This window comes from Tamandua tetradactyla, chromosome 7 (assembly GCF_023851605.1).
Source record: "Tamandua tetradactyla isolate mTamTet1 chromosome 7, mTamTet1.pri, whole genome shotgun sequence".
Lineage (NCBI taxonomy): Eukaryota > Metazoa > Chordata > Mammalia > Pilosa > Myrmecophagidae > Tamandua > Tamandua tetradactyla.
Genome location: NC_135333.1, coordinates 168,373,883 through 168,386,857, shown reverse-complemented (window position 1 = coordinate 168,386,857; position 12,975 = coordinate 168,373,883). Strand labels below are relative to the sequence as shown.

The 12,975-nt window shown below is 40.7% G+C and overlaps 1 long non-coding RNA gene across 2 annotated transcripts in view; it reads left to right on the top strand.

The window, feature by feature from the left end:
- The window catches only part of LOC143642840 (uncharacterized), a 95,824-nt gene extending 86,975 nt beyond the window's left edge, over positions 1-8,849 (top strand). For both annotated transcript variants that reach the window (XR_013155942.1, XR_013155941.1), the window contains 2 exons: positions 7,486-7,598; positions 8,584-8,849. This is a non-coding gene — a long non-coding RNA (uncharacterized LOC143642840). The remainder of the gene's footprint in view (positions 1-7,485; positions 7,599-8,583) is intronic.
- The last annotated feature ends 4,126 nt before the right edge of the window (positions 8,850-12,975 follow it).

Sequence of the window (12,975 nt, the reverse complement as noted above, 5' to 3'; positions counted from 1 at the left end):
TTTTTCTGTCAATCAAAATGATCATGTGGTTTTTCTGTCTTGATTTGTTAATGTGGTATATTACACTAATTGATTTTTTTTGTGTTGAACTACCCTGGCATGCCTGGAATAAAACCCACTTGATCTTGGTGTATAATTATTTTAGTGTGCTGTTGAATTCGATTTGTAATTATTTTGTTGAGGAGTTTTACATTTATATTCATTAGAGAAAATGAGTTTGTAGTTTCCTTTTCATGTAGTATCTTTATCTGGATTTGGTTTTAGGGTGATGTTGGCCTCATGGAATGAGTTAGGTGGTGTTCCCTCCTCCTCAAATTTTTGGAAGAATTTGAGCAGGATTGATATTAATTCTTCTTGGAATGAGTGGTAGAATTCACCTGTGGAGCCATCTTATCCTTGGCTTTTCTTCTTTGGAAGTTTTTGATGACTGATTCAATCTCTTTACTTGTAATTGGGCTACTGAGTTCTTCTATTTCTTCTAGAATCAGTGTGGTTTGTTCCTCCATTTCTAGAAATTTGTCCATTCATTGTAAGTTGTCTAATTTGTTGGCACACAGTTCATAGAATACTCTTATTATCCTTTTCATTTCTGTGGGGTCAGTAGTAATGTCCCCCCTCTCTTTTTTTATTTTATTTATTTGCATCTCTTTTTTTACCTTTGTCAGTCCAGCTAAGGGTTTGTCAATTTTATTAATCTTCTCAAAGAACCAACTTTTGGCTTTGTTAATTCGCTGTTTTATAATTCTCAGTTTCATTTATTTCTGCTCTAATCTTTGTTGTTTCTTTCCTTCTACTTGCTTTAGAATAAGTTTGCTGTTCTAGTTCCTCCAAGTGGAGTTAGGTCTTTGATTTTAGGTCTTCTTTTTAATGTAGGTGTTTAGGGCTATAAATTTCCTTTTCAGTACTGCCTTAGCTGAATCCCATAAGTTTTTATTTGTTTGTTTTTTTGGCATGGGCAGGCTCTTGGAATTGAACCTGGGTCTTCAGCATGGCAGGTGAGAATTCTGCCACTGAGCCACCACACCTCCCTGAATCCCATATGTTTTGATATGTTGTGTTCTCATTTTCATTTGCTTTGAGATATTTCCTGATTTCTCTTGCAATTTCTTCTTTGACCCTGTGATTGTATGAGAGTATGTTTTTAACTTACATATATTTGTGCATTTTCCAGTTCTTTGCCTGTATTGATTTCCAGCTTTATTCCAGTATGGTCTGTGCTGGTTTGAAGTTATTTTGTAACTCAGAAAAGTCATGTCCTTTAATCCTCATTCAGGATTGCTGGGTGGGATCTTTTTTATGGTTTCCATGGAAATGTGACCCATTCAATCATGGGTGGTAACTTTTCATTAGATGGATTCCTTTTAAAATGTATCAAGACTCTTATTTTGTAACTCAACATGTGGTGTATTCTGGAGAATGATCTATGAGCACTTGAGAAAAATATATATCCTGCTGTTTTGTGGTTGGTTAGGTCTAGTTCATTTATCATGTTTTTCAAGTTCTTTGTTTCCTTACTGATCACCTGTCTGGATGTTCTATCTATTAATAAGTGTGGTATATTGAAGTCTCCAACTGTTATTGTAGAGATGTCTATTTCTTTATTTAGTTTTGCTACTGTTTGCCTCATGTATTTTGGCATACCATAGTTACAGGCATACATATTTATGATTGTTATTTCTTCTTGGTGGATTGCTTCTTTTATTAATATATAGTGTCCTTTGTCTCTTATAACAGATTTGTATTTAAATTCTATTTTTTTCTTGATACTGGTAAAGCTACATCAGCTCTCTTTTGGTTCCTATGCACATGGTATATATATTTTCCATCCTTTCACTTTCAATCTACTTTTATCTTTGAATTTAAAGTGAGTCTCTTTCAGACAGCATATAGTTGGGGCATGGTGTTGTTTTTTTTTTAACATGGGCAGGCAACAGCAATTGAATCCAGGTTTCCAGCATGGCAGGCAAGAACTCTGCCAGTGAGCCACCATGGCCTGCCCTAGGTCATGCTTTTTTAATCCATTCTGCCAATCTGTGCCTTTTGACTGGCAAATTTAACCCATTTACATTTAAAGTAACTACTGATTAGCAGGACTTTCTTCTGCCTTTTGATATTTGGTCTTTGTGATTCTTATGCCTTTCTTTTTGTCCCTCAATTCTTCTGTTAATGCCTACTTCATATTTATATGTTTTTTTTGTATTGCAGCATTTTGAGTCCATTATCATTACTTTTTGTGTATATTTTTAAATATATTTTCTTTGTGGTCACCATGTAGCTTGCATTTGGCATCCTAAATCTAAAGCTCTTATGTTTGGTTTGTCACCAACTTAATTTCAATAGCATACATATGTACTCTTCCTGTACCCTTTCCTCCTCTACCTTTTTTGTACTTGCTGAAATGATATTTTGTAATCATATGCCCCAAATAATAGATTATTATAACTCTTTAATCATTTGCATTTTAGCACTTTACTTTAGTAGGAAGTAAAATGTGGAGTTACCAAAAAATACAATACAGTATTGCTGGCATGTATTATTACCTATATGGTTACTTTTCTAGTTTGCTAGCTGCCAGAATGCAATATACCAGGAATAGAATGGCTTTTTAAAAAGGAAAATTTAATAAGTTACAAGTCTACAGTTCTAAGGCCATGAAAATGTCCCAATTAAAGCAAGTCTATAGAAATGTCCAATCTAAGGCATCCAGGAAAAGATACTTTGATTCAAGAAGGCCGATGAAGTTCAGGGTTTCTCTCTCAAGTGGAAGGGCACATGGCGAACACGGTGTCATCTGCTAGCCTCCTCTCCAGGCCTCTTGCTTCATGAAGATCCCCCAGGGGCATTCTCCTTCATCTCCAAAGGCTGGTGGACTCTGTGGTTCTCTTGGCCTCATGGTTCTGCTTTCTTGTCATTCTCCAAAGGCATTCTCTCCAAAATGTCTCCTTTTTTATAGGATTCCAGTAAACTAATCAAGACTCATGTAGAATGGGTGGAGTCACATTTCCATCTAATCAAGTTTAATACACACAATTGATTGAGTCACATCTCTGTGGAGATGACCTAATCAAGTTTCCAACCTATAGTACTGAATAGGAATTAGAAGAAAGTGTTGCTCTCCCAAGATTGATTAGGCTTAAAACATGGCTTTTCTAGGGTACATAAATCCTTTCAAACCAGCACAGTTATCTTTACTGGAGGTCTTTATTTCTTTATCCTGCTTTGATCCGCTGTCTGGTGTCCTTTCCTTTAGTCTGAAGAATTTCCTTTAGCATTGCCTGTGGGGAGATTTAGTGGTGACGAACTCCTTCAGCTGTTGTTTATCTGGTAAATCTTAATCTCTTCCTTATTTTAAAAGAGAAATTATCATTGGATATAAAATTTTTGATGGATAATTGATTTTTTCAGCACTTTAAATATTTCATCCCACTGCCTTCTTGCCTTTATGGTTTCTGAAGAGAAATCAGCACTTAATCTAATTGGGGCTCCTTTAATGTAACACATTGCTTTTCTCTTACAGCTTTCATAATTCTCTCCTTGACTTTGGCATTTGACAGTCTGACTACTGTGTGTATGGGTCTGGTTCAATTTGAATTTATCCTGTTTGAAATTCGTTTAGGATCCTTGAATATGTATATTCATGTCTTTCATTAAATTTGAGAAATTTTCTTCCATTATTTCTTTGAATATTTCTTCTGCCCCTATTGTTCTTTCTTATCCTTTTGGGACTCCCATAATGCATATACTGGCATGCTTGATGGTATCCCACAGGTCTTTCAGTTCTGTTCACTTTTTTTTTTTCACCCTTTTTTCTTTCTGCTTCTCAGCCTGAATCATTTCAATATCTTGTCTTCAGGTTCACTGATTATTTCTTCTTCCAGATCCAGTCTGCTGTTGTAACCTTCTAGGGAACTCTAGTAGTTCTGTTTGTTTCCTTTTACAAATTTCTATCTTTTTACTAAGATTCTCACATTATTAATTCAACGTTTTCTTGATATCCTTTAGTTCTTTGTGATTTCTTTATCTCCTTTAGCATACTGAGGATCTTTTTTTTTTTTTTAACATTCTTATCTTGTGTGTCCAAAGACTCCTCTTCTTTCTTGATGATTGCTGGATTTTTAGCTTGTTCTTTTCAATGGGCCATCATTTCTTTTTTCTGTGTTTATCTGGAAGTCTTTTGTTGCACATTTTGTACTCTAAGATTCTAAAGGGTTAACTCTGGCATTTAGTTCCTGAGATGTATGTTCCTTAAGTTTGGTTCTACCTAGTGATATGAGAGATTTCCTTTAATACCCAGAGTTAACAGAAATAAACCAAACAAAAAACGCTTTCACAGTCTTTGAAGATTGGCTCTTCTTTGGCTGGTGTTCTGCAGTGTGTGGACCTCCTGTGAAGGAGCTCAGTTTGAGGTGAAGGTCAAGTACAGGGTCCTCCCCACCATTTCTAAATTTGAGTCTTTTCCTGGGCTTTTGCTTTCTTCTGGCCTTAGGAATTCTCCTGTTTACAGAAATTCAAATGCTCCTTCTACTCCCTCTGAAATAGACTGTTTCCTCCTCTTGGGTGCTCTATTGTATGACATAGTAAGTCATCCTTTGCCCCAGGCTGCTTAGACTTAATTGTTTTTTATGCTGCTTTAGTTGTCTGCAAGCTGTTTCTGCCTGCAGGGTAAGCGCTGGGAAAATGAGCCACAGAGGAATTTCCTGGTTCAGCTTCTCTGGCTTCCACCTGAGAGGTTGGCACTGACATATAGGTGCTGCATAATGGGCCAGGGACCCACAATTGTTGTGCCTGTTGGCTTCACACTGTGCTCGGTGGTTGAGGGGTCAGTAAGGCTCTATGACTTTGCCTACCAGTTTTTACAGCTGCATTTTCTTGATTTGGCACACACTCAGTTACTGTAGACCTTTCTAGAGTATTGAGGAAGATGGTTCTCCTAGTTTTTGCACGTGATGTTGAGATTCTGCAGGGGAGTGGCACACTGGGTCTTCTAAAATTAACATCTTGGTCTTTTGGTAATGAGTCTTTTCAGTCATACTGTTTTGAGGACTAAAACTGCAACCTAAACATGTAATGTGGTTCTGAACATGGGGCCTTCTTGTGGTCACTTAGGAACATTCCCATTTCTGACCTGCAGTGTTCTTTGCATTATGAATGTGCCCCACCCCCAACCCTTGTGCTCTGCCTTGAAAGTGGAGCTCCACACAGTCAAGAGGGCATCTGGTATTCCCTGAACTAAATCTTCTGGAATGAGTCCAAGATTCAACTGCCAAATCCAAATTCCATTATATGCAGGGTGCTTATGTTCTAGAAGTATTTCATGCCATGTGTTCACTATGTGTGCACATGTCCAGCCCATCACCTGTTCACATACAGGCACGTCTATAAATCACTGCTGAAATGGTGAGTCTTACAACGGAAAGATTCTGCTAGAAACAACATGGATGTGGACAGAAACAGGGCTGATTAGGGAATTACATATATTGAGAAAAATATTTCTAAGCCTTCCTAGTCTCAGCCGTTTGTGGATTTTTTATAAACTCGTGCTCAATATGCTCCTCAGCTCTGTGTGTGAGAAATTTTATTAAAATGTGCTAAGGAACAGGTGAGTCATATTTCCTAAGAATTTCTTTTTCCCTGGACAGCGCCCTAGTCAAAGATGACTTGTGTGGTGATAAGCCAATTTATCTTTGCTTAGTAGGATATAGAAATACTTGGCACAGTACTTTGATAATTTTATCTCTTCATGCTGAAATTCACAAACCTCCACCTGACCCTTTTTATTATTAACTAGCTTTATATATCTAATCTCTTTTAAATCATTTTTAGGTGTACAGTGTAATTTTCCTTTCCAATTCTCAACTTCTCTTATTTTTCTGTTTTCTTTTCTTCCCTAAACCAAAACATAATTCTTTACAGACTAGATAAACAGAAAACTAAATAGCAGATTTGACCAAAAAAAAAAAAAAAATGCTTTCCTCCTCCTTTCAGTCAATTAAGCTTTCTTGGACTATCTTTTTTTGAGTTGAACTTTCACATACTGTCCTGAATAACTGTGACTTATGAAACAAATGCAGATCTGTTCTTTGGTTATTCTGAGCTTGTGCAGGGAGATCAAAGGAACCAGAAGCATAGACAAAGAACTCAGAGAATTGGAATGCATAGTAAATCTGTCTGAAAAATGTATTACAAACTTTAGAATGTTGCTCTGTGACCTTAAGAGCATGCTTGTCTAGTGATTTCTAGTTTTGCAGTGTTTCTATGTTCATTTGCTCAGGAACAACCTAAAGGGAAATGCAGGGCAGGCGTTATTGTTTTATTTTTACGAAGGACAGCATGGACGAGCAGAGACTAAGCTCTTAACGCAACAGCCTACCCTGTGACCACTGGAACTGGTATTCTGACCTGGCTCTGCTGACCCCATGCCCTAGTCTTTTTTTCCTTTACTACAAATTCCACTGGCTTGGGTTACCCTGAAAAGGTATCCTGTGTCCAACTAGTAGGACCCAAGGGTTTTGATTTTGCATTCTTGGGTCTCCTCCAACCCCACACCCTACATCTGCATACTATAAATGCTTTTTCCTTGGAAGGACTCCAGAGAGGGAAATATTCTGGTACTATTCTGAGTTAAATACCAAAACCCTATTTGTAATATCTGCTTATGCATTGGCACTTAATGGATTCCAAAGGCCGACAAGTGTGAGTCTGTGTGGCATCCTTTCTTAGGGCAGTGGAAGTGAGGATGGTGAGTTGAGGGAAATGAGAATGGTCCAGTTCCTTGCTCAGCAGAGCTGTCAGGACCTAACCTGAATTGATGTTTGGGGGAAGAGCCGGCAGACAGCTCTGAATCAGGTTTCAGTGGTTCCACCTTGAATGGGATTTTCTCAGGGGTCTGGCAAGAGCCAGGCTGGATTTAAAGTGAAATTAAAGCTGTGTACCCTGGCGGACAGAACAGGAAATTAAAAATGATGATTGCTTGCTTTGATAGCAGCAGCATCTGGTCCCAGAGGTCCCATCCAGGACCCCTGGTATGTGGGAAATGGGGATGGATTGGTATCTGGCTTGGAGTCCCTGGGGAAAGTTGTTTTAGAGCTGAAAAGAGACCCAGAGAATTGATTCTTTTTCTTGACTAGTCATGTGACCTTGGGTAGGCACAGTGCCTCTCCAAGTCTCAGTTTCTGAATCTGTAAATAACAGAGTAATAAGACTTCCCTCAAAGGTGTTTTTCTTTTGTAAACAGCATTTCCTAAGCTGTGAAATACTCTACAAATGCAGTGTTTATTATTGCCATTAATTACAGGTCTAAGTTTCCTGTGGGAAAAGGGGAAAGGGAAGTGTAAGAAATAAGTGGAGGTACTGAAAAGAAGAAAAAGGAACAATGATAGCATTAAACTAAATTTTGAAGTGTTTACAGGCATTCGGAGCCACGCGAAGAGCTATGAAAATAAGGTTACAGAGATACAGTTGTTAATCCAAGCCTTTCCATTACAGGGCACAAAGTCGATATTGGAACAGGGTGGAAGGAAGGAGTGACACTAATGGAGCGTCTGCAATGCCCAAAGCACTGTTGAAGATGCCATTATCTCATCAAACCCTCACATGAAGTATGTAGCCATCCCATTTTAGAGAATAGGAAACTGAGGCTCAGAGACGTTAAGTAACTTGCTCAACTTTGCTTCTCTACTAATCCATAGAGCTGGACTGGCCTGCCTCTAAAGTACATGCTTGTAAGCAGACAAATTAGCCAAAAAATAAACCATAGATCAGGTAGCCATAGGACGTGTTATCAAAGGGGTGGGGCCTGAGAAAGAAAAAAGCTGCTCCGACGGCGAGGGTAACCAATGCGCCCGTATCTGCCTGTGATTGTCTTGGCTTTAGGACGGAAAGTCCTGTATCCCAGGAAGCCCCTCTGTCGTGGGCACACTGGGCTGGTTGGTCACCCTCCAGCTGACAGCTGGTAGCTGGCATGATTGCTGCAGCTGGGCCACGGAGTCCCCTCAAGGGACATAAGCAATTTCACAGAATACCAACATCAGATGAGGACTTTTGCAGCTGTGATGGAGTGAGACAAAAACAAGGCCATGCTATAATTATGCCTGAACGGAGATAAAACTGACACTGTGAAAACACAAAAATGACCAAACACCCCCCTCTCCTGGCTAACAGGAGTGATTGCTGCTTCTTCCACAAAGACAGCTCTAACCCTGCCTTTTCACTCGTGCCCACTAGACTGCCTCACTTTCTGGCTGGCTGACAGCGTCCAATCCAGAATAAACCCCGGTTCCTCCAACTCCTACGCAAAACCCATCCCAACACCCCCTTTCCGAGGCGTTTCATAGTTCCCTGTGGGGTGAGGGGTCCTGACTGCAGCACAGAGTAAATCCAACCGCCGGGTATGTTTCTGGTCCAGCATCTCTGCAGCTGGACTAGATGCTTCTTCACAGCAGAATAGCTTCGTGAAAAAAACTAGAATTTACTGCGGCCTCCCTTTAGCGTAGCTCTATGCTAAGCTCTCTCTGTGGATTGATATATATGATACTCACTGCACTTTCTGAAGTAGGTGAAAAGTAGACACTTTTCATTTTACAGATGCAGAAGAGGAGCTGAATGAAACCATAGAAATTTCCCAGAGCCTGTAAGTGGCAGAACCAGGACTCAGAACCAGCAAGTTAGACTCCAGAGTGACATTGGCACCCACAGAACTTTCAGTGTTTGGGGGAATACATTAATGATCTACTTGTCTTCACATAAATCAGGAATAAAGTCTTGGAATAATAATAATAAAAGATTCCTATCATGGGCCAGACACTGTCCTGAACACTTTATGTGTATTTAACTCACTTGACTCTCACAACCATCCCATGCAGTTGGTGTTACTATTATCGTCCCTATTTTACGGATGAGGAAACTGAAGCACAAAGAAGCATATGGACTATTCATATAGAGCTTATAACGAATCAAGTGTTTTCATTCTTTCTGTATGACAGCCCTATGAAGTATTATATACTAAATAATCCAAGATGCCATCAGTTTAAGATGCAGCATTAGTTTATATGCCACTAAGAGTAAAAGCTGTCATTGCATTTATAATTACGAGTCCTTGTTTGTATCTAATTTTAAGAGATACAAAAAATTTCTTGCTAAAGTGCAAGAAAAAGGGCATTTTAAAAAGGATGAAATGGAGTAGGTATTAATTCCCTTTGTGTAGGTGCAGAACCTGGGACTCATAAATGAAGCACATTTCTCTAGACCACAAAAATGTCAAAGGAGGGACTCAAGTCCAGGTTTTCTGCTCACAAACGCTGTACTATTTCTTCTCTTCTGTTCTAAATGTTACGGGCATCTTCGATCCCTGGTAAAGGAGGGCTTATGGGGTCGTCTGACTCAACGGCATCCTCATGACAGCAGCCTTTTTGGGTAATGGAGCACATTTTGTGCTGTTCAAATCACGTCTTGAGTGTGGTTAAGTACTTCATCCAAATGCAGGGGGAGCTTTTCTCTTTGCTTTGTAAGTTTGGTAAGAAATTAGATTCCCTGTAGGTTCTTTGAGGGAAGAAATTGCACCAGTGAGATTTCTATGCATGGGAAACTACTTTTCCAAGTCCCAGAAATGCTTCATAGAACTTTCTCTCCCTATCTCCCTGGCTTCCTCAGTCATTACTTAGATCAGGGATTGCTAACCTGCTCCTGGAATAAGGAGTCTGACTCCATTTTTTGATCTTGACTGATGACAGCTTTTAAGCCTCACCTCTCCCTCTTCCTCTCTGCCCTCATTTGGGCAGGTTGATAAGAAGCCGGCGTGCTCTCTCCTTTGGCGCTGGCAGGAGATGCAAACCGTGCAAGCCCCCGCCTGCCCCTGGGAACACTCAGCCCAGCTCCACTCCCCTAACCACGACAAATAACCTAGGAGAGTCTCCTTCCCTCGCTCTCTCAAACCTTTTGGGCGAGATTAGGAGGCCTGCCACACTCTGCACAGAACAGCTTTCATCGCATTAATAACAGCCCTTCCGCTCTTGGGGTGCGTGTGCGGCGCCATCACTCCTGCCATCGGAACCAAATCCTGGGCGGGAGAACCTCCCTTTCCGTAGAGCAGCTACAGCGGAGTCCTAAGAACCACGCACCCGAAGCCCAGATCAGCGTAAAGCTCTGTAAAAACTTTTAACCGAGAAAAATATTAATCATTTCGACACAGCTACTTTTAAAATGAAGAGGAGTCATGCTTGCCCGATTTAACTAAAAGCCTACAGCCAACTCTCAATAGCGCTTGCTGTGGTTTCCCCACGAGGGCCCCGGGAAGGCTGCGTGCAGGCCAGCTCCTCCACGCGGCGGGACGTGCGCTGCACAGGCACGCGGGACCGCGACGGTCCGTGTCGTCGTCAGGGAGGTTAGCAAAGGGGACGGGGATCGTCTTAGAAGCTTCTTGAGTGGGTGAGAGACGGAACGGCTAAATCCGGCAGAAAAAGAAAAAGGAGCCCAAACGACAAGTTAGACAAGGAATGAGATTATGAAATTTGAGGAAAAATAGAGGAGAAAGTAAGAAAGACAAAGAAGAAAGAATGAAAGGCTAGAACTAACAAATTGCCAGAGAGGCCATGTATATTAAGACGTAAGAGAAGAAATAAAAAAGGAGTAATTAGAAGAGAAGAGAATAAGCAAGATAGATAGTAATCCGAGGAGATAATAGTCCCATTTTGTATAGGTTTTTAATCAAGAACCACTACATTTTACACACGAGGTTTAAAACATACCTGCTTCTGGGGGATGATATAAATAGGATAAGCTAGTGGCTGTTTGGACATGATTCACGCAGTAATTACAAGGTCTAACAATGCTGTCTCCAAGACTGAATCATTAATTACCATTTCCCATGATGTTGAAACCATAATGAGAAAACCTGTACCAATGCTTTCCGGGTCAATTTCAAGCTCTGTTATAAGAGATATGGAGAGAAATCGATGACATATTATTTTCCTGATTCCGAATCGATATTTCAAACAGCACGGTGTGAAAATATAAAGACAGTGCCCTCTTAAAGGTCAATAGTGATTTCCATTACAATCCTTGATTTATCATTCAGTCCAGAAGATTTATTCCAGGCTGGGATGTAACATAAGACTTTGCTCTACTCTTGGGAAAAGCAAAGGAGAAAAAAATATTACTTAGTAGATTTAAGGACCGTTTCCCCTCTTTACTTTTTCCCTTTTGAGCTCAAAAAGCAGGCACCTGAAAAGACCAAATCTTCAAACATTTACATTTGGGTTTTTCTGTGTTTTGCCAAGTGATCCATTCTCTTTAACCCTTTCATAGAAGTTCTGCTCACAGTAGCCTGAGAAGTCTGGGGAAATTGGCTTTCAGAGTGTTAGTTTGAAAGCTGCTGGAATGCAATATAGCAGAACTGAGATGGCGTTTAAAAGGGGAAATTTAGTAAGTTACAAGTTTCCATTTCTAAGGAAGTGAAAGTGCCCAAATTAAGGCACCAACAAGAGGTTACTTTCACTCAAGAAAGGCCAAAGGTTCAGGAACACCTCTGTTAGCATCTGCTGGTCCCTTGCTCCTGGGCTCTGTTGTTTTCAATCTCTGCACGAGTGGGTTCCTCACTTTGCTTCTCTGGGGCTGGCTTTCATCTCTTGGCTTCCCTTGGGTCTCTCCAGGTTCTAGTTTGCTTAATGCCTCATAGTGATGTCCGTTGGGCTCAAGTATCTGCAAACATGTCTCTGTTCTCTAAAGCAACTGTTCTCCAAGAGTCTACATCCATTCTTTCTGTTGTTTCTGATTCTCTCCAAAATGTTTGCTCTTTTAAAGGATTCCAGTAAACTAATCAAGACCCACCCTGAATGAGCAGAGTCATATCTCCATCTAATCAAAGGTCACACCCACAATTGGGTGTGTCACATCTCCATGGAGATAATCTAATGAAAAGATTCCAATCTACGGTATTGAATCAGGGTTAAAAGAAACGGCTACCCCCATAGGATGGGATCAGGATTAAAACATGACTTTTCTGGGGTACATAATATTTTCAGACCAGCACACAGAGTTTCTCCTTCTTGGCATATTGGAGAAGTATTCTTAAAGAATGTTAAGGAACCTCCTTCCTTGCACTCCTTCTGCCTGCTTCCAGAGATTTTCTCAGGCCTTTTAACCAAATGTCAACACAAAGGAGCTCACATGTTTGAGAAAGGGTATCCAGCTGAAGGGTGAAGTTCTTACCTCTACCTGGAGCTCAGTCAGTGGGACCTCTCTGAACCAAATCAGAGGACTAAGTAGGTGCGAGGCTGTGGAGCAGCCCATGCACACAAAGCTAGACCAACAAAAGGTGATGGAAACTAAAATACTATAGTTGGTTTTGTTATGTTACTGGTCGGTAGTATTGCAAGTTCCCAAACTAATGGGAAATGGCTGCATTAACTCAACTGCCTGAGCCTCTGGTGATTTTGTTGACTTGAGAGTGATGGTGTCTCCGGTAATCATTAACATTAACCTGTGGATTTACTTACTGCATGTGACCAAATTCAGAATCCTTAGAGAGAGAACCTGAAACAAAGGTGCATTTGGAGTCCAGGTTATCTGGGATTGGGAAGTGGAGAGTTCTTCTCTGCTCCTGATACTTCTCCCATGGGGGAATTGGGAGCCCCATTAATTTCCTGGCCTCGGCTTCCTCCCTTTTCTGCCTGAGGAGGTGGAGCGATGCCTCCGATGAGTGAGCTTGGGACAAAAACGTGCACGTTTGGGGCAAACCCTTCTGCCCTTGCTCTTGGCAACGCATTGTCTGCAGGGACTCCTGCTCTTTGCTGCTCTTCTCTGACATGAGTTTTTCAGTAGCAGCTCCCCCAACCCCCAGTGGGGGCTGCTCAGATATAGGGGGTTGAGTTTGTCTGGTACTGTGGTTCAGTACCACGGAGTCACTTGCTAAGTTCTTTGATTGCAGCTTGTCTTAGCTTCCCAGGGCTGTCATAACAAATTGCCATAAATTGGGTGCCT